The sequence below is a fragment of the Anomaloglossus baeobatrachus genome, chromosome 6, assembly GCF_048569485.1.
Source record: "Anomaloglossus baeobatrachus isolate aAnoBae1 chromosome 6, aAnoBae1.hap1, whole genome shotgun sequence".
Classification (NCBI taxonomy): Eukaryota; Metazoa; Chordata; class Amphibia; order Anura; family Aromobatidae; genus Anomaloglossus; species Anomaloglossus baeobatrachus.
Window position 1 is genome coordinate 581,838,009 of NC_134358.1, and position 19,728 is coordinate 581,857,736.

Below are 19,728 nucleotides of genomic sequence, written 5' to 3' on the forward strand. Positions count from 1 at the left end.
GGCAAGGTGCTGTCAGAGGCAAAGAGAGCTCCCAAGGGGATATAACCATCCAATCTACCCTGAGGCCATCCTTCAACGTACGTTTCGCTTGGTAGTGTAATCACAGTGGCTCCAGCTTCATCAGGAATAGGCGATATGTTTGGCATTTGGAAGGCTGCTTTTGAATGCTATCAGCCATTGACTTCTGGGTGCTCCGCCCCCCCTAGTGACGCGCGCCGAGACCAGGCACGCCCCCAAAACACCGCCGCGAGCGCAGTCAGACCTAGGAGTACGAGCGGGGGAGTGGGGACGCGTAACCCATGTCCCACGCTGACGCCATGGTCGGTGGTGACCGCGATCACGGCAGTGAAGGAGGCGGGCACGGCCACGGAGCGCGATCGGTGGGCGGTGAACAAGGAGGTCAGGTGACCGGGTAAACATCACATGACAGAAAAAGGAGGCGGGAACAATAGGACGTTTCCTGTTTATTCCGTTACCGAAGTAAATGTACTGGAAAGTCCACATTCAAGAGGCTACCATGATCCATATAATATGCTGGAGTGGAATCTCCTCATGTAGATCCATAAAGTCCATATATGGTGACATCAAGAAAATCGGAAAATATGTCCAGATCATATGCCGCACTTGATCCATTTATTGAAAGTGTGTTAATACAATCAACAGCTGTAAATATGATTGAAAAAATATATATATGGTTAGTACCCATCATTAAGCATAGCAGCCATCACAGGGAAAAAGGGGGGGATGGAACATGAATTATGACCATGAAATAAATATATATATAAATACATATGTATAAATGTGAATAATAAGACCATAAGAATTATGTGGATACATGTTTTAAAAGCAAATAAAAAGGTCACAAGTGAGGGTGAAAAGGACGGAGGAACTAGATCTATATAACCAGATTATGAGACCTACAAAAAGGGAACGAAGCTGATAGCTTCGTTTAACCCTTTTGGCACCAGAGTGTCAAGCGTGGAGATCCATCGGGTTTCACATTGGGCCAATAACCGTTTTAGGTTCCCACCCCTAGATCCACCATTGATGGAATCGATGCCACGTATTAGGAGAAGCGTGGCATCGCATGCATGATGTTTTTTAAAATGGCGGGGGAGGGTTTTCAGCAGAGACCAATCCTCCACGGATGCAGCTGCTGTGATGTCACGCACATGCTCCCTGACCCTAACGCGGAGCTCACGAGAAGTAAGCCCCACGTAGATCAGGGAGCATGGGCACGTGGCGAAATACATCACGTGTGTGGTGCCACACGAGATGTATTTACGGATGGTATAGGTTTTTCTGCCATCCGAGGAGGTAAAGGTCTTGCTGCGAATGATGTTGTTACAGGCTAGACAATGTCCGCATTTAAAACATCCGACAAGTGGGTCACGATTGCTGAAGGGATTCTGTATATTAGGCACATAGTGGCTCCTCACTACAATATCTCTAATACTGGGAGCCCGTCTAGCTGTCATGAGTGGGGTACCAGTGATGAGACCTGAAAGTACCGGATCAGATGTTAAGATCGGCCAATGTTTGTAAAGTATGTCTCTCATCGTACCCCACTCATGATTATAGGTTCCAATGAACCTGAGTTCACCTTCCGTGAGACTTTTTTTGGGTCTATAAGTGAGGAGTTGTGTCCTAGGTGTGTTTTTTGCTCTAAGATATCCCCTCTTGATCATTCTACCACTGTAGCCCCGATCCTGGAAACGACGCCTGAGATCGGTTGATTGGGCCTCAAATTTGTTGCTAGAGGAGCAAATTCGTCGCATCCGTAGGAACTGACCGGTGGGGATGGCTCTTATGGTAGAAGGCATGTGGGCTGATGAGGCGTGCAGCAGAGCATTGACCGAGGTATCTTTACGGAAGACATCTGTTTGTACCATATGATCATCTCCGACCTCTATCTTGATGTCCAAAAAATCAATGCTACTGCTGCTGTGCCTAAAAGTCAGCCTGATGTTATAATCATTAATATTCAGTAATTTCATAAAATCCTCAAGCTGCCCCACTGTACCCTGCCAAATGAACAAAATATCATCAATGTACCTTAGCCAGCACTGCACATGGGCGCTGGCCCCCACGCCCTCGTCGCCAAAGATGGTCCGTTCCCAATATCCTAGGAAAAGATTGGCGTACGAAGGCGCACAGGCCGCGCCCATCGCAGTGCCACGCCTCTGAAGGTAACATTGATCTCTGAAAAGAAAAAAGTTGTGGGTTAAAGCAAAGCGGAGCAGCTCGAGGATTAACATGCCCATCTCACCATCCCGACCGTCAGCTCCCAGGAAAAAACGAACTGCAGCTAGCCCATCACGATGATTTCGTTTTTTCCTGGGAGCTGACGGTCGGGATGGTGAGATGGGCATGTTAATCCTCGAGCTGCTCCGCTTTGCTTTAACCCACAAGTTTTTTCTTTTCAGAGATCAATGTTACCTTCAGAGGCGTGGCACTGCGATGGGCGCGGCCTGTGCGCCTTCGTACGCCAATCTTTTCCTAGGATATTGGGAACGGACCATCTTTGGCGACGAGGGCGTGGGGGCCAGCGCCCATGTGCAGTGCTGGCTAAGGTACATTGATGATATTTTGTTCATTTGGCAGGGTACAGTGGGGCAGCTTGAGGATTTTATGAAATTACTGAATATTAATGATTATAACATCAGGCTGACTTTTAGGCACAGCAGCAGTAGCATTGATTTTTTGGACATCAAGATAGAGGTCAGAGATGATCATATGGTACAAACAGATGTCTTCCGTAAAGATACCTCGGTCAATGCTCTGCTGCACGCCTCATCAGCCCACATGCCTTCTACCATAAGAGCCATCCCCACCGGTCAGTTCCTACGGATGCGACGAATTTGCTCCTCTAGCAACAAATTTGAGGCCCAATCAACCGATCTCAGGCGTCGTTTCCAGGATCGGGGCTACAGTGGTAGAATGATCAAGAGGGGATATCTTAGAGCAAAAAACACACCTAGGACACAACTCCTCACTTATAGACCCAAAAAAAGTCTCACGGAAGGTGAACTCAGGTTCATTGGAACCTATAATCATGAGTGGGGTACGATGAGAGACATACTTTACAAACATTGGCCGATCTTAACATCTGATCCGGTACTTTCAGGTCTCATCACTGGTACCCCACTCATGACAGCTAGACGGGCTCCCAGTATTAGAGATATTGTAGTGAGGAGCCACTATGTGCCTAATATACAGAATCCCTTCAGCAATCGTGACCCACTTGTCGGATGTTTTAAATGCGGACATTGTCTAGCCTGTAACAACATCATTCGCAGCAAGACCTTTACCTCCTCGGATGGCAGAAAAACCTATACCATCCGTAAATACATCTCGTGTGGCACCACACATGTGGTGTATTTCGCCACGTGCCCATGCTCCCTGATCTACGTGGGGCTTACTTCTCGTGAGCTCCGCGTTAGGGTCAGGGAGCATGTGCGTGACATCACAGCAGCTGCATCCGTGGAGGATTGGTCTCTGCTGAAAACCCTCCCCCGCCATTTTAAAAAACATCATGCATGCGATGCCACGCTTCTCCTAATACGTGGCATCGATTCCATCAATGGTGGATCTAGGGGTGGGAACCTAAAACGGTTATTGGCCCAATGTGAAACCCGATGGATCTCCACGCTTGACACTCTGGTGCCAAAAGGGTTAAACGAAGCTATCAGCTTCGTTCCCTTTTTGTAGGTCTCATAATCTGGTTATATAGATCTAGTTCCTCCGTCCTTTTCACCCTCACTTGTGACCTTTTTATTTGCTTTTAAAACATGTATCCACATAATTCTTATGGTCTTATTATTCACATTTATACATATGTATTTATATATATATTTATTTTGTCAAGTTCAGAATGACGATGATGATGAGACTCAAAGGATCTCTCGATATCCGGCTGCTGCTTCTAATTAAAAATGTCATGTGTGCACACGAGAATAAATAACTGCACAGCAAGTCAGTTATATCTATCTCCATGACTGGCTCTTGACCAAGTGTGTTTTTTATTGTTTGAAAGAAACTCTAGACCAAACAGTAAGGGGGTGTGAACAAAAGTTTTAGTCCAATCAAGTATCGTAAGTCAGGGCTTCATGACGTAGAGAGATCTGCATATTCTCCGTGGATTGGTCAGTCTAGGCTCCAGGAATTTCTTTGTCCATCTGTCTTGGGTGGAGAACAGGAAATAGCAGCCATCTTTACAATTACATGTGGTGGTATATACTGTGTCTAAGGAAAATACACTGAATATGCAATATACATATATACATGTTAGTAAGAAACAAAAGCATTCACAAATGTGTGTGTTAGTTCACATCTACTGAACTATATAACTGAGTCTATGAAATGGCTGAATTAAGTATTTTTGGATACTCAATTCTTTATCCTCAACAGTCCCCCCTAAAGACTTACTTCTGCCATTTCTAAATTCTAAGGGTACTGTGTTCCCTTAGGAAGAGAGGTAGAAAGATCTGTTGAAAAACCTGCCTAACTGAACGTTGAAACATGGGCGGAAAGGGGAAAGGGGTTTTCTTCACCAGTTTGAGACCAAGGACTCCTAGGCGAGTCCTCACCCTTTGTAGTTGGACTTTCCCATGTCTCAAGGTTCTCTAAGTCCTCTCTTCTAACTGTTCTGGCAATGCTGGTCTAAAACTATACAGGGTTTTCTGAAAAGGATAAATATGAGCAGAACGCTCAGTGCAGCTCTGGTTGATGATCCCTTCTACAATGCGAGGTGTGGATCCATAGATTTTTCTGTGGTTGGATCAGCTCCTCTAGTGTTGACTCATGGCTCTTTCTCTCTTGTCCTTTAGGATCAATCAGTCTCCTGACTGGAGACCATATGCTAATAGCTCTGATTTAAGATCTGGAATTGGAGAATACACCTGTTTATCACACTATTCAGTCAATTATATAAAAATATACATGTCTATGCTAAACCAAAAACATCTTACATAAAGACCTGCTTATTGCAAAAAGGAAACAAAACATACATTTTATACACGATTTACTAGTTTCCACTTTTCTATAAAATATACACTTTTTGTAAACACATTTTTCTTTACATACCACCTTCATGTGCTTCTCAACAATAATGTCGTTTTCTGCACTGGAATACCTCTGACCAAACCTGGAAAGAAATTTACACAACACGCACAGACTTGCATACAACGTGCTCATGATATACATCTATAATCAGTTTGCAGTCTCTAAGAATGGGTAGAGTAGGTGCAGGGTGTTTCTACGGACTCTTTACAGTTTTTTTTTCTCACTTCGTTCTAGGCACTTCTCTCACGAGATTGGGTGAATCTGCCCACCTGGGTACTGAACCCTGGTGTCACCAAAGCACACACTGACAATTGTCTTTCACAGATATTACCTGGCCAATCATTAAGAAGAGCTCTCATGGCAGAGAAAGCTTACCACCCTTTGTCCACAGACCTTCCTCAGTCAGCTGGCTCCCTGCATGTCACACTCCATTCCTTGTTGCTTTGCTTGTTCCTGTAGGGATTTAAGAACACAAGGAGTGACAGAAGTCACTGACGTGACCGGTGTCACCAAGGCATGGTCGGTATTGGTGAAAGACTCTCAACTCTAGGCCCGTTCACTGCTTCTTGGTCAGCTGCACCTGTGCGAGGATCTCCATCCGAATCCATCAGCTCAGATCTAGACTTTCTTTTCGGCATACCTAATTCATTTGACAACAGGAAAAAATCTACAACCTACATACACCTCTAAAGACTCTTACCCACTCCTGTTCTACCCATCAAGAGAGGCATTAATGCATCACTGTCTCCTGTATCAATAGGATTGGAATTTAGACTACCTCATGTGGTGTAAACAGCAGCATATCCAGTGCAGAATCGACCACCATCTGATTTCATCTATAAAAACAAAAACTTAAAAAAATATACATTAGATCATTCTTATAACTTTATCTCTGATCATAATACAATTAGTGGTCATCTATACCTCACATGACTGAGAATACTAAATAAATAAACAAACAAATAAACAAATAAACATATAAGACAAGACTTTCCTATTTCAGTTAACAGATATACCTCATAGTAATCTAATAAACATAACCTATGGGAAAAAGGTCAGCTTCAAAACCTATCTAATATGCCTGCTGCGCCCTCCAAGAAACTGGAGAATATAATTAATACCTTATTCCCCCCTTGTTTAATTGTTTATTTACCAATATGGCAAAATTCAGCGTTTTTATACTGGTATTCCCTAAAAGAAAAGATAAAACAGCAAGTAATAAATTAGCCACATACTAAAACCTAAAAAGAACAAACACTGAAAATAACGTATATCTCACAACAATATACATTACTGGGAAATTTTAAAACCTTACAATAAACAACACTGTATCCATAAAGAAAAGAAAAACCTTTCATAGTAGAAACAACTGAGACATGATTAAATGACAGTTGTGACTAGGCGACTAACCTGCAAAAATATATAAATTGTTTAGAAATAATCATAAAAACAGAAAAGGTGATAGAGTCACAAAATAAAAATATATTGTTCAAATAAATCGCCATTAAAAACAAAACAACACAAATTATATCGCACATCCCATGAAATCTAATATTACCTATTCCGGTATAAGCAGTAAACTAAAAATGGGAAATCCTGAACTCTAAGGGTTAAACCAAACTTACGACACTATTGGGGAAAGACACATTCCATCAAGACACATTCCATCCTTATTTCTTAAAAGCGAGAGAGGAAGAAAAAAAAAAAAAACCTCATCCTTTGTTATAACAAAGACGTAGCAGTGAACACATCCATTTCCCATATCTACATTGGATGCATTATACATTTTTCCTAATTCCTTTTTACAAATGGATTTGATACATTTTGACATCAGTATGGGTAAGTCGTTTACAATTTTTGTTTTAAATTAACTAACACAGTACAAAGATATATATATTTACCTTCCTCTATTTTGTTTCATGATATAATGCTGCAGGACTTCTAAAATACCAATTGATTTTATGTGAACAGATCTTTCCACATCAATTCCGTAAAAGTTTCACTTACTTATCTTTGACTTGCATTTATGGGATAGCTGAGTAAACAAATATACAATTTATACTTATTCAAATGTGTTAGTCATTTATACCACAGAACACCTCCCACCGGGGGATGGGTGGAGAGCTTTGAACAAAGAGCCATTGCGAGGGGTGTGGCCCATGAGGTGTACTGCCATCAGTGGGTGTAGCAAGACGGCTGCCACAGGAAGTTCCAGACACCTGACTTCCGGGTGTAGCATCCATGTTGTGACTCCCTGGGTGTACTGGGAGTGGCTGGAACTACGTAGTAAACCAGGGATACTTTTAGTGCCTGTAAATTTGCATTCCAGCATACAAAGGAGAGATTTGATTAGCACCAGATATAATGACTTCTAGAGAAGAACAATGAGGCACCGCTAGAGAAAAACATTCAGTGATTCTACAAACAGCAACAGACAGTGAATGAGGTCTTTGTTCTCCAGTATACTCTCACTGGAGATTAATCTGAACTTCAGTACATGGGTTGCAGCCTGCCATCTAGTGGTAGTCCAACGATTTTACACAACTTTTTGCAATCTTTTATATTTTTTCCGTTTTTTGTAACTAGGGCGACAGCGTTCTCAGCTTTTACTAAAAACAACATATTTATCTTTTGAACAGAGTATACAGTGCTTAATTGGACCGGCCGGCTCCAACCGAAATTCTTTCCCGTCTCGTTATGAAGACCTACCCCTTCATAACAGTGACTCACGTTTAATACACAGGGGAATACGCTAATTCCGACACTTTTACCTTAACTAAAGTGAGTTCCTTTCCCGCCTCGTCTGCCACGCAGACAGTGACATGCGCCTAAACCGCAGGGGAATACACTAAATCCACTTTAAGTTAACAGAACCCTTCCCGCCTCGTCTATTATCTATCCAACATTCAATATTCAATATTTAATATTTAATATTCAATATTTAATATCTAATATCTAACAAACAGTGGCTGTGTTATCCGCAACACAGGGGAATCGCTAGTTCTCATACTTCTGTTCAAAAAACAAACAATTTAAAAAGACTGAAAAACGCATTAATTTCTCTCTAATCCAAACCAAAATAACACTTGTCAAAGGCTGCAGCCATCTCCTGTATATTACCCAACTGACCCCTCCTTTCTCTTCACTGCAAAGAGCTGCGCTGTTTTGACCACTGGCGTCTGCCTCTTCACTCTTCCACCCCCCTTGTTTCTCAGCTAAAAGACAGCAGAGACCGAGCTGTGTAACTTGATCTCCGCTCTGTCTCAAGCAGCTGGTGGACATATGGCCCCCACCTTTTTGCTTCCTCTGAGTGTAAGAATGTAAGGATGTAGCTGCCTCTGTGGGCCTCTGCTCCCCCCTCTCGCATTCTTTGCTCTCAATAGAAAGACTGCTATAGATATCCCTGGGCTCCACCAGACCCCCGCAGTCTGCCTCTTCGCTCTCAGTGAAGAAGAAAAAAACTGCAGGCAGTGGGTGATTAACTTCCCCCCCCGCTTTTTCACAGAACAAAGACAGCAGCTCCTTAGCCTCCGTGTGGGCACTATCAGCCCCCCTTCTCTCTAACACAGCGAAGAAATGCAGACAGCCGGATACTTTACAAAAGACCTAAAAGCCAGCACCTATAGGGTCTGGGTTTCTCTCGGTCACCGGCGAGCGACAGTCACACCGTTAGGTCTCCGGTGCACTACCATTCTCCGGACTAGTGACCACCCACCTTCACCAGGTGTCTCTCGATCCACAGGTAAAACAGCACACACAATGTATATGATGTTCTTACCGTGAAACGGAGGGCGATCAAATCCTCGATATCGAGCAACACCTGGATACTTGTGGAGTAGCCCCAGACGTCCGGAAAGTGGAAGCTCTGACTCACTCTTCTCGGTGGCCCCACACTTGGCGCGCCAACTGTCAAGTTCAGAATGACGATGATGATGAGACTCAAAGGATCTCTCGATATCCGGCTGCTGCTTCTAATTAAAAATGTCATGTGTGCACACGAGAATAAATAACTGCACAGCAAGTCAGTTATATCTATCTCCATGACTGGCTCTTGACCAAGTGTGTTTTTTATTGTTTGAAAGAAACTCTAGACCAAACAGTAAGGGGGTGTGAACAAAAGTTTTAGTCCAATCAAGTATCGTAAGTCAGGGCTTCATGACGTAGAGAGATCTGCATATTCTCCGTGGATTGGTCAGTCTAGGCTCCAGGAATTTCTTTGTCCATCTGTCTTGGGTGGAGAACAGGAAATAGCAGCCATCTTTACAATTACATGTGGTGGTATATACTGTGTCTAAGGAAAATACACTGAATATGCAATATACATATATACATGTTAGTAAGAAACAAAAGCATTCACAAATGTGTGTGTTAGTTCACATCTACTGAACTATATAACTGAGTCTATGAAATGGCTGAATTAAGTATTTTTGGATACTCAATTCTTTATCCTCAACAATTTCATGGTCATAATTCATGTTCCATCCCCCCCTTTTTCCCTGTGATGGCTGCTATGCTTAATGATGGGTACTAACCATATATATATTTTTTCAATCATATTTACAGCTGTTGATTGTATTAACACACTTTCAATAAATGGATCAAGTGCGGCATATGATCTGGACATATTTTCCGATTTTCTTGATGTCACCATATATGGACTTTATGGATCTACATGAGGAGATTCCACTCCAGCATATTATATGGATCATGGTAGCCTCTTGAATGTGGACTTTCCAGTACATTTACTTCGGTAACGGAATAAACAGGAAACGTCCTATTGTTGCCGCCTCCTTTTTCTGTCATGTGATGTTTACCCGGTCACCTGACCTCCTTGTTCACCGCCCACCGATCGCGCTCCGTGGCCGTGCCCGCCTCCTTCACTGCCGTGATCGCGGTCACCACCGATCATGGCGTCAGCGTGGGACATGGGTGACGCGTCCCCACTCCCCCGCTCGTACTCCTAGGTCTGACTGCGCTCGCGGCGGTGTTTTGGGGGTGTGCCTGGTCTCGGCGCGCGTCACTAGGGGGGCGGAGCACCCGGAAGTCAATGGCTGATAGCATTCAAAAGCAGCCTTCCAAATGCAAACATATCGCCTATTCCTGATGAAGCTGGAGCCACTGTGATTACACTACCAAGCGAAACGTACGTTGAAGGATGGCCTCAGGGTAGATTGGATGGTTATATCCCCTTGGGAGCTCTCTTTGCCTCTGACAGCACCTTGCCTTAGGACAACTACCTCAGTATTACTGCTCATGGTATTCATTATGTTATGATTTAGCACATGCACTTTACCAGTTTTAATATCCATTTCCATGATGCTTTAATGAGCAATGATTTTTCCATACTGAATGTGTTACTTTTTACTTCATGGATGTTTTTTTGTGCTTGATATTCTATAACTGGTATTTTTCCCAGGCAATCCGAGCCCCATAGAACACTTACCCCTCTATGTGGTTTTATATTGTGGTTTTATTCTGACCCTGATGATTCTTTGTGTGTCATTTTAATCATGCACTATAATAAACTTTGTTATAATTTTGCACCTTATATACTCTGTTTCTCCTGTGTATTCATGTGTTTCAATGAGTAGGTGCTCACCACAGAGCCCCTCACTTGAGGTAGTCTCTGGTGGTTATACAATATTATAATGGTTATGAGGTTTTTTGGTTTTCTCATCCTCTACTAAAATGCAGAGCCTTCAGGGAGAAGTCTCTAGAGGATCGCAAAGGCTTCCTCAAGGAACACAACATCTGCTTCAAATGCTGTGCTGCAACATCGCACATGGCCAGGAACTGCGAAGCTAGCGTGAAATGTGCAGAATGTGACAGCACGGATCACAATACAGCCTTACACCCTGGACCACCTACACGAGTGTTGCCGCAAGCAGAAGAACACGATGGAAAACAGAAGAACATTGATGAAGACACCACGGTGGTTACCTCTCAATGTACGGAGATCTGTAAAGGACTCACAGGAGGAAGGTCATGTTCGAAAATTTGCCTTGTCAGAGTCTACCCAGCAGGCCGCAGGGACAAAGCAATTAAGATCTATGCGATCTTGGACGACCAGAGCAACAGGTCTCTTGCCAAGTCCATCTTCTTCAGCAGTTTCAACATTGCAGGCCCCGGTTCTCCCTACTCCTTGAAGACATGTTCAGGTACTGTTGAGACGGCAGGGAGGAAGGCAAGCGGATACAAGGTGGAATCCATAGATGGTCAGACCTGCCTATCATTACCTACCATACTGGAGTGCAACCAGATTCCTGACAACAGGTCCGAGATACCTTCACCAGAGGTAGCAGCTCATCACCCCCATCTGAAGCGTGTAGCTCACCTGATTCCAGAACTGGACTCAGAAGCTCCAATAGCCTTACTCCTTGGAAGAGACATGCTACGCGTGCATAAGGCTAGAGAGTCCATTAACGGCTTCCAGAACGCTCCATATGCGCAGAGACTTGACCTAGGATGGGACGTAATAGGAGATGTCTGTCTAGGAGGAGCACACAAGCCAGCCTCAGTCAACAGTATGCTCACCAACACACTAGAAAATGGACGTCCGTCTTTCTTCCGACCATGTCACAACAGTCTGTTGGTAAAGGAATTAGCAAGCAGTACTCCTCTGCCATGTCTTTTCGCAGTTCCTTCCAACGAAGACCACGCTTGTGAGGGCGAACAAGACCACGTAGGCTGTACAGTCTTCCACAGGACCAAAGAGGACAATAAAACAGCAATGTCCATAGAAGACAGGATGTTCTTGGACATCATGGACCAAGAAATAACCAAAGACAAGTCGAACAGCTGGGTGGCACCCTTACCATTCTGACCATGGAGACAACGCCTACCCAACAACAGGGAACAGGTCTACAGTCGATTTGTCTCCCTCAGACACAAGCTCAAGAACTCTCCCGAGATGAGAGAACATTTCTTTACCTTCATGGAGAAGATATTCCGAAATAACCATGCAGAGATCGCACCTACACTACGAGACTCTGAGGAACGCTGGTACTTACCCATCTTCAGAGTGTACCATCCTAAAAAGCCAGGCCAAATAAGAGTGGTGTTCGACTCAAGGGCCAAGTGCGAAGACGTCTCGTTGAATGATGTCCTACTATCTGGCCCAGACCTCAACAACAGACTCCTAGAAGTTCTACTCTGTTTCCGCAGAGATACGGTGGCATTTATGGCTGACATCCAACAGATGTTTCACCGCTTTCTCGTCAAAAAGGAACACAGAAACTACCTGAGGTTCTTCTGGTACCGTGACAACGACCCAGATAAAGACATCATAGAGTACCGGATGAGGGTACACATCTTCGGGAATAGTCCTTCCCCCGCAGTGGCTATCTACGGTCTCAGGAATTCCGCCAAAGAAGGTGAAGAGAAGTACGGGTCGGATGTCAGATCCTTTGTGGAAAAGGATTTCTACGTAGACGACTGCTTGAAATCCACACCCACAAACGAGGCAGCGATCAGTCTTCTAAAAAGAGCTCAAGAAATGCTCTCTCAGTCCAACTTAAGGTTGCATAAGATTGCATCCAATAGCCGAGAACTGATGGAAGCCTTTCCCTCTCAAGACTATTCCAGTGATCTGAAGGGCATAGACCTGAGCATCGACTCTCTTCCCATGCAACGGAGCCTAGGACTACTTTGGGACTTGAAGACAGATGCCTTCACCTTTCAGATCAACAAAGAAGAAAAATCCTTCACACGTAGAGGTGTCCTTTCCTTTGTGAATAGTTTGTACGATCCTCTGGGATTCGTAGCTCCAGTTACCGTCCAAGGTAAAATGATGCTAAGAGACTTCACCCAAGAGACATCTGATTGGGATGATACACTTCCTGCAGAAAAGGCAGACCTGTGGGCAGAGTGGAGGAAGTCTCTCGAGGCCTTGACCGATCTTCATGTGAACCGACCATACGCTCCTGTGCCATCCACAGAAGTCAAATCTCAAAGACTCTGTATCTTCTGCGATGCATCAGTCAAAGCAATTGCAGCAGTAGTATACCTTAAAACCACCGATGTGAATGAACAGATCCATATTGGGTTCGTCATGAGTCGGACAAAACTGGCGCCACTCCGTGAACACACGATACCTAGACTGGAACTCTGTGCTGCCGTCCTTGCAGTTGAGCTGGCTGAACTTATCTCAGATGGAATGAATCAGGAGATCAAAGATGCAGAGTTCTACACTGACAGCAAGGTGGTACTAGGATACATCTGCAACGAAACACGACGCTTCTACGTCTACGTCAGCAACCGGGTGTTGAGAATAAGAAGATCAACTTGCCCTGATCAATGGCATTACGTATCTACTCATCACAATCCCGCCGACCATGCGACTAGATCCGTTGCACCAAGTCACCTTAAGGACACTACATGGTTCACAGGCCCTGCCTTCCTGTACCAGACAACATCCTACATCAGCAGGCCCGATACATTCGAACTGGTGGATCCAGATGTCGACGACGACCTTCGTCCTCAAGTGTCAGCTCTTCATACAGTGGTTTCAGGATGTCACCTCGGATCTCATCGGTTCAGTAGATTCTCAACCTGGAACTCACTTGTTAGGGCCATCGCCTTTTTACTACACGTGACTCAGTTTTACAAGTCCGAACTACCAACAAATCAGAGATGCAGTAAAGGTTGGCATCACTGCAAGCATGCGTTTACTGCTCCCAACCTAGAGAAAGCCAAGATTACAATACTCCATGTTGTACAAAATGAAGCCTACAACAAGGAAATAGACAATCTCGACAAAGGACTACCCATTCCTAGAGACAGTGCGGTGAGGAAACTCGACCCGTTCATTGACAAAGATGGGCTGCTGAAAATAGGTGGCCGCATTCAAGAAGCTAAGGTAGAAGTCTCAGAGAAACACCCGGTAATAATTCCCGGACGTCATCACGTCACAACCTTGCTCATTCAACATCATCACATCTTGGTGAGACATCAAGGTCGTTTGTTTACCGAAGGGAGTCTACGAGCGGCTGGACTATGGATAGTCGGAGCGAAGAGAAGCGCGAGCAAACTCATCTTCAACTGCGTTACGTGTCGCAAACTTCGTGGCATGTTCCAAAACCAGAAGATGGCCAATCTTCCACCTGACAGGCTCAGTACTGAACCCCCCTTCACCAACGTTGGACTGGATGTGTTCGGCCCCTGGTCCGTAGCTACAAGATGCACTAGGAAGGTCCATGCTGAAGCAAAGTGTTGGGCAGTTCTATTCACCTGTTTGTCTGTCAGAGCTGTTCATATCGAAGTAATAGAATCTATGGACACTTCAAGTTTCATAAATGCACTTCGACGCTTCATCGCTATCAGAGGCCCTGTGAAGCACATTCGTTCTGATAGAGGCACGAACTTTATTGGAGCAGCAAGAGAACTCCAAATCCCTTCTAATCTAGACATCACAAATGTAGAGAGGTACCTAGGTGAGCAAGGATGTACCTGGACCTTCAACCCGCCAGACTCTTCGCACATGGGAGGCACCTGGGAAAGAATGATAGGAATTGCACGCAAGATTCTAGATTCTATCCTCTTGCAAGCAAACACCAGACTTACCCACGAAAGCTTGACTACGTTCTTGGCCGAAGTTACAACTATCATGAATGCTAGGCCATTGACAGCTCTTTCTGGAGATCCAGGAGACTCAACAGTTCTTACTCCTGCCATGTTACTTACACAGAAAACCTGTGTCCCAGGAGCTCCACCTGGAGAATTCACCGAGAAAGACCTCTACAGAAGACAATGGAGGCAAGTACAAAACGTGTCCAATGCCTTTTGGGACAGATGGAGGAAACAATATCTCTCCACTCTGCAAACCAGAACAAAATGGCAGAAAGACCATCCAAACATCAGACTTGGCGATGTGGTACTTGTAAAGGACAGTCAATCACACCGAAATGAGTGGCCACTCGGCCTGGTCACCAAACCCTTTCCCAGCAAGGACGGGAGAGTACGCAAGGTAGAGGTCAGAGTTAGCAAGCTCGGAGAGAACAAACTGTTCACCAGACCAGTCACTGAACTTGTGTTGTTGTTATCCCCTCAGGAGTCCAATAGTGGCATTGGTTAACGCCAAGCGGGGAGTGTTCTGTCTTCTATTCATTAAATAGGATAAGGGTAATATCGTTTGTTGCCCACAAGAAGTCACTGTTGGCTTTCTTATGTTTTAAGTGTTTTCCTCATACATCTCCACAGTATTTCTGTGGGTTGGAGCCTGTTGCTTTAAGGAAAAGATACTTCCTTGGACTGCCCCTTTTCCCTTCCCTTACTGAGTTGGAGACGCAGATGTCTTGGTGCCTCCATAGGATTCAGAGGTGCTATAGCTGGCTCCAGTTCCTTTTCTTCAATCGTTCCTCCTGACTAGTGGATCCCGGTAGGCATCATTGTACTAAACTACATATTTATGTTAGAATATGTGTACAGTTGTTATGTAGGCACTGTGAAGTAACAGTGGCTCTACTCAGATTACATAGGCAGTGATACATGCAGAGCAGGTGTAGGGCAGCATCAGCAGTGTAAATGTTGTATTCAGTCATATGCATTGCTCTCTATGTTATGCAGATTCTGTAAATACCAGTACTACTATGTATGTCATTCTGTTATTTGTGATATGCCTGTGCTGATTTGGATTTGTATCTTTTGTTATAGTTTTTACCAATTAATCATCCATTTCTTATGATCATCCACCTACCCATCATCATTTAATAAATAAAGACTTAAAGGCAACACAGTCTGTTTATTGAAACAGTGGATGAAGGTTAGCTGTATGCCGGAGTCCACACAGCTCACACGTGGACGAAGGCAGAACAGGGTGCATCCTGCCAAGCCATGCCCTGAGTGTCCAGAGGTCACTCCTAGGAGGGGGAGTACTGTCACAGATGTGTCTGGACCTTCAGGTGCTGCTGCTGGGACCAGGTGCACAAAGACCCGGCGATCGTCCAGACGTTAATGGATGCTGTCTCTTTAGGGGCTTGATTTAGGGTTTTTTTTCTGTTTCCTTGCCAGGTTGGAGGAGCCTTTCCTCCAGCTGATAATTAAGGGCCTTTATAACTTGGGGCCTCTCACTCCTCCAGTGCGGGTTATACTCTTCACTTGGAGAAGTTGCTTGTCCAGGACTGCATGTGGCTTCAGACTACTGTTGCTGTATATTCTGTTTTTTTCCCTTTTGCTGGTTAATTTTGTATTTGTTTCTGCACCCCCATGGATTAGTGGGTGGTGGGTATCAGTCCTATGGTCTGGCTAGGAGACAGGTGCACATTGGCGGGCCACACCTCCTAATCCTTATAGGTACCTGTGGTTTGAGGGCAAGCGCAGGGGCCCCCAGTGTTTGGGTCAGTGCAGGAGCCCCTGGTTCCCCCCCTTGGTGTTTGTGCCTCCCTTACTCCCAGGAGTCCACTTGCTGGGTGTCTCTCCCCACACCCAGCATGACAAGAGGTCAGCGCAGGAAGACAACCAGAAAGGAACACAAAAGGGTGTACTGGGTTGTGCCTCCAAACTATCCGGGATCGACTGGGGCCCATCACAGCAGGACTCAGCACCCCAAGGGCAGCATTTCTCTAGACGTGCTAACCTGGAACTCTTGAACTGTTAGTAAAGTCCTTGTGACCACATTCCTGTCTTGTCCAGTTATTCCCTGCGCCTCCGGCCCTCGCCGTTACAGACTACTACCCCCAACAGCCCTGGGGCCCAGCTCTACCTGTGGAGAGCTATTCCAACTCTGCTGCGTCAACACTGACCCCAGGGGAACTGAAAAGCAGCGTCGGCACCTATCTTGCTGCATACCACAGGTGGCGTCACGACATCATCCCATGTAAATAATCCCTGTAGCGCCCCTATATATATCAATAAAAACTCTGTGTCTTGTAGCTCGGGGATGACCTATATTTAACCAAGGGGGAATGTGGTGCCCCTGAATATATCAGGGTGCCACAGGGTACTGCAGTCCTTACCAAAGGTGCAGGGCCTACCCCCCCTGGTTCCAGGTTCCTAAGAAATAAGTGTCACTAACATCAGCACAAATCCCAATCACACCTCACATCGTGACCTGTCAGACACACTAGTGGGTTGGATAAGCGGAATAAGGCCACCCACCTAGGGGGCAGGCAGACTGGTGGGAGGAAAGTAGAGGCAGAGTAGTGAGAGCCCTCAAAGAGTGAGGAGCTGGAGTAGTAGCTCCCGAGGAGCTAGACCGAGGTTGGGTTGCAGACGGTGGTCCAGGACCAGAGGAGTCGGGGACCGGTGGCAGAGATATTGGAAAGGGTGCGACGGATATAGTCTAGGAGGACTGTCGGCATCAGAAACCCAAAAGAACTGACCGGTACCGAGCACGACGGGGTACAGGACCCTAGGTCGGGAGCAGGTTTATCCGTCCTGATAATTAACCTGAGGAGAATCTCTTTATGAACTTCCCTAGGAGCTCAGAGATTGAAGGCGACAGCACACCGCGGGGGATAGGCCTTTCCAGTAAGGTGGCCCACTAAAATCCCAAGTGCTAGCCATCAAGAGCACAGCTACACTACACATAGTGAGCGGGGCCCCAACAGCTTCACGCCAAGGGGCCACAACAGAGAACTAACTTGTGCACGGAGGCGGCTCCAGATTACCCAGTGACACCGGTGGGAGCGGACACCTGGATGGGCTCCCCTGTAGAGACTGTGCTGCACAGAGTCTTTGGTTTATCTTCAGTGTGAGTGTCTGCTCTATAATCCTCATCCAGCACCACGACTAGCCACAGTGAGTACCCTGGTTTCCCTGCACCCTGCGCTCCCAAATGTCCCATCGAAAACCCCAGAGGCCGGGGCCTTCCCTACCTGCGGAGGGACTGACACCCTGCTGCTCCACACCATCTGCCCCGGTACTCCTTGCAGCAGCGGCGGTACTCCCATTACCCATACCTCCCAACCGTCCCGGATACAGCGGGACAGTCCCTCTTCTGAGCCTTTGATCCCGGGTCCCGCCCGTGAGGCTGTTTATCCCGGCTCCACCCACCCACTGTAGCCCCGCCTCGCTGTTTCTCCCTTCTACTATTCATTACAGAGCCGAGCGCGCACCTACTCCTGTGACTGCTGCTGAGGTATGAATCACCCCCTGCAGCAGAGCGACCCCCCTGCAGCAGAGCCCCCCCCCCCTGCACCAGAGCCGACCCCCCCAGTCCCGGAGCCTGCGTTTGTCTGCAGCTGTTCTGATTCCCCGTGTGCGGCTTCTCACTGCTGCAGACACACGGGGAGTCAGGAAGCTGAGGAGACCGTGCAATCAGCACTTATCTCCTGCAGATAGCAGTGACAATAACCTATGCAGAGTGGCATCTGCAGGCTTCTATTAGCTTACCGATCAGTGGTCTCCTGCCTGTGGAGCAGAGCTGCTGGGTCCTAGCTTCCCAACAGGTTCAGCTCTGCTTTATCCTGGCTCCTCTACCAGTTAAAGGGAACCTGTCAGCAGAAATTTCACAATAAAAGTAAAAGATTCCCCTTCTGCAGCTCCTGGGCTGCATTCTGGAAAGGTTCCTGTTGTTATTGTGCCCCCTTTGAGACCTACAAAAATACTTTATGAAGTCTTACCTTTTTGTATGCAAATGTGTTTTTATGGTCACGGGGGCGGGCTGTCTGGCGTCCGTTATTCCCCCTCCTGCCGCTTTACGCAGTCCCCCATTACTCATTTACATACACAAGGACACCTTCCTCATGTAACTGTCCTCCCGAAGTTTTGCGCATGTGAACGCTTTTTCAGGTGATTGCGCAGGCACGAGATTATGGGCGGCGCTGTGATTGTCATCAGCAGCGTTAACCAAGTACCCGCCCATAATCTCGTGCCCGCACTTTTCCCTCTGACTCCACCGTTATGCGCAAGTGCTGGCCATATGAACCATGTTACCTATTACTGCTTGCACGAGATTATGGGCGGGTACTTGGATGACTTTGCTGATGACAATCACAGCGCCGCCCATAATCTCGCGCCCATGGTAATAGGTAACGTGGTTCATATGGCCAGTGCTTGCGCATAACGGTGGAGGCAGAGTGAGAAGCGCGGGCACGAGATTATGGGCGGGTACTTGGATGACGCTGCTGATGACAATCACAGCGCCGCCCATAATCTCGCGCCTGCGCAATCACCTCAAAAGCGTTCACACTTTGCACAGTGCTCACTCCCGCGAGAGTGGCACTGGGCATGCACAAAACTTCAGGAGGACAGTTACATGAGGAAGGCGTCCTCATGTATGGAAATGAGCAATGGGGGACGGCGTACAACGGCAGGAGGGGGAATAACGGACGCCAGGCAGCCCGCCCCCGTGACCATAAAAACAGATTTGCATACAAAAAGGTAAGACTTCATAAAGTATTATTTTAAGTCTCAAAGGGGGCACAATAGCAACAGGAACCTTTCCAGAATGCAGCCCAGGAGCTGCAGAGGGGAATCTTTTATTTTTTTTGCTAAATTTCTGGTGACAGTTTCCCTTTAAAGGGAACCTATCAGGTGCAATCTGCACTCAGAGCCAGGAGCAGTCCTGGGTGTATATTGCTATTCCCTGCCTAACTGTCCCTGTATACACTAGCATAGATAAAGGCATCTATAGAAAAAGTATTTTTAAAGAGCTTATATCTTATGCTAATTAGCGCGGGGACTAGTCCCAAGGGCGTTACTTCACTTGGCTAGTCGGCTCACATA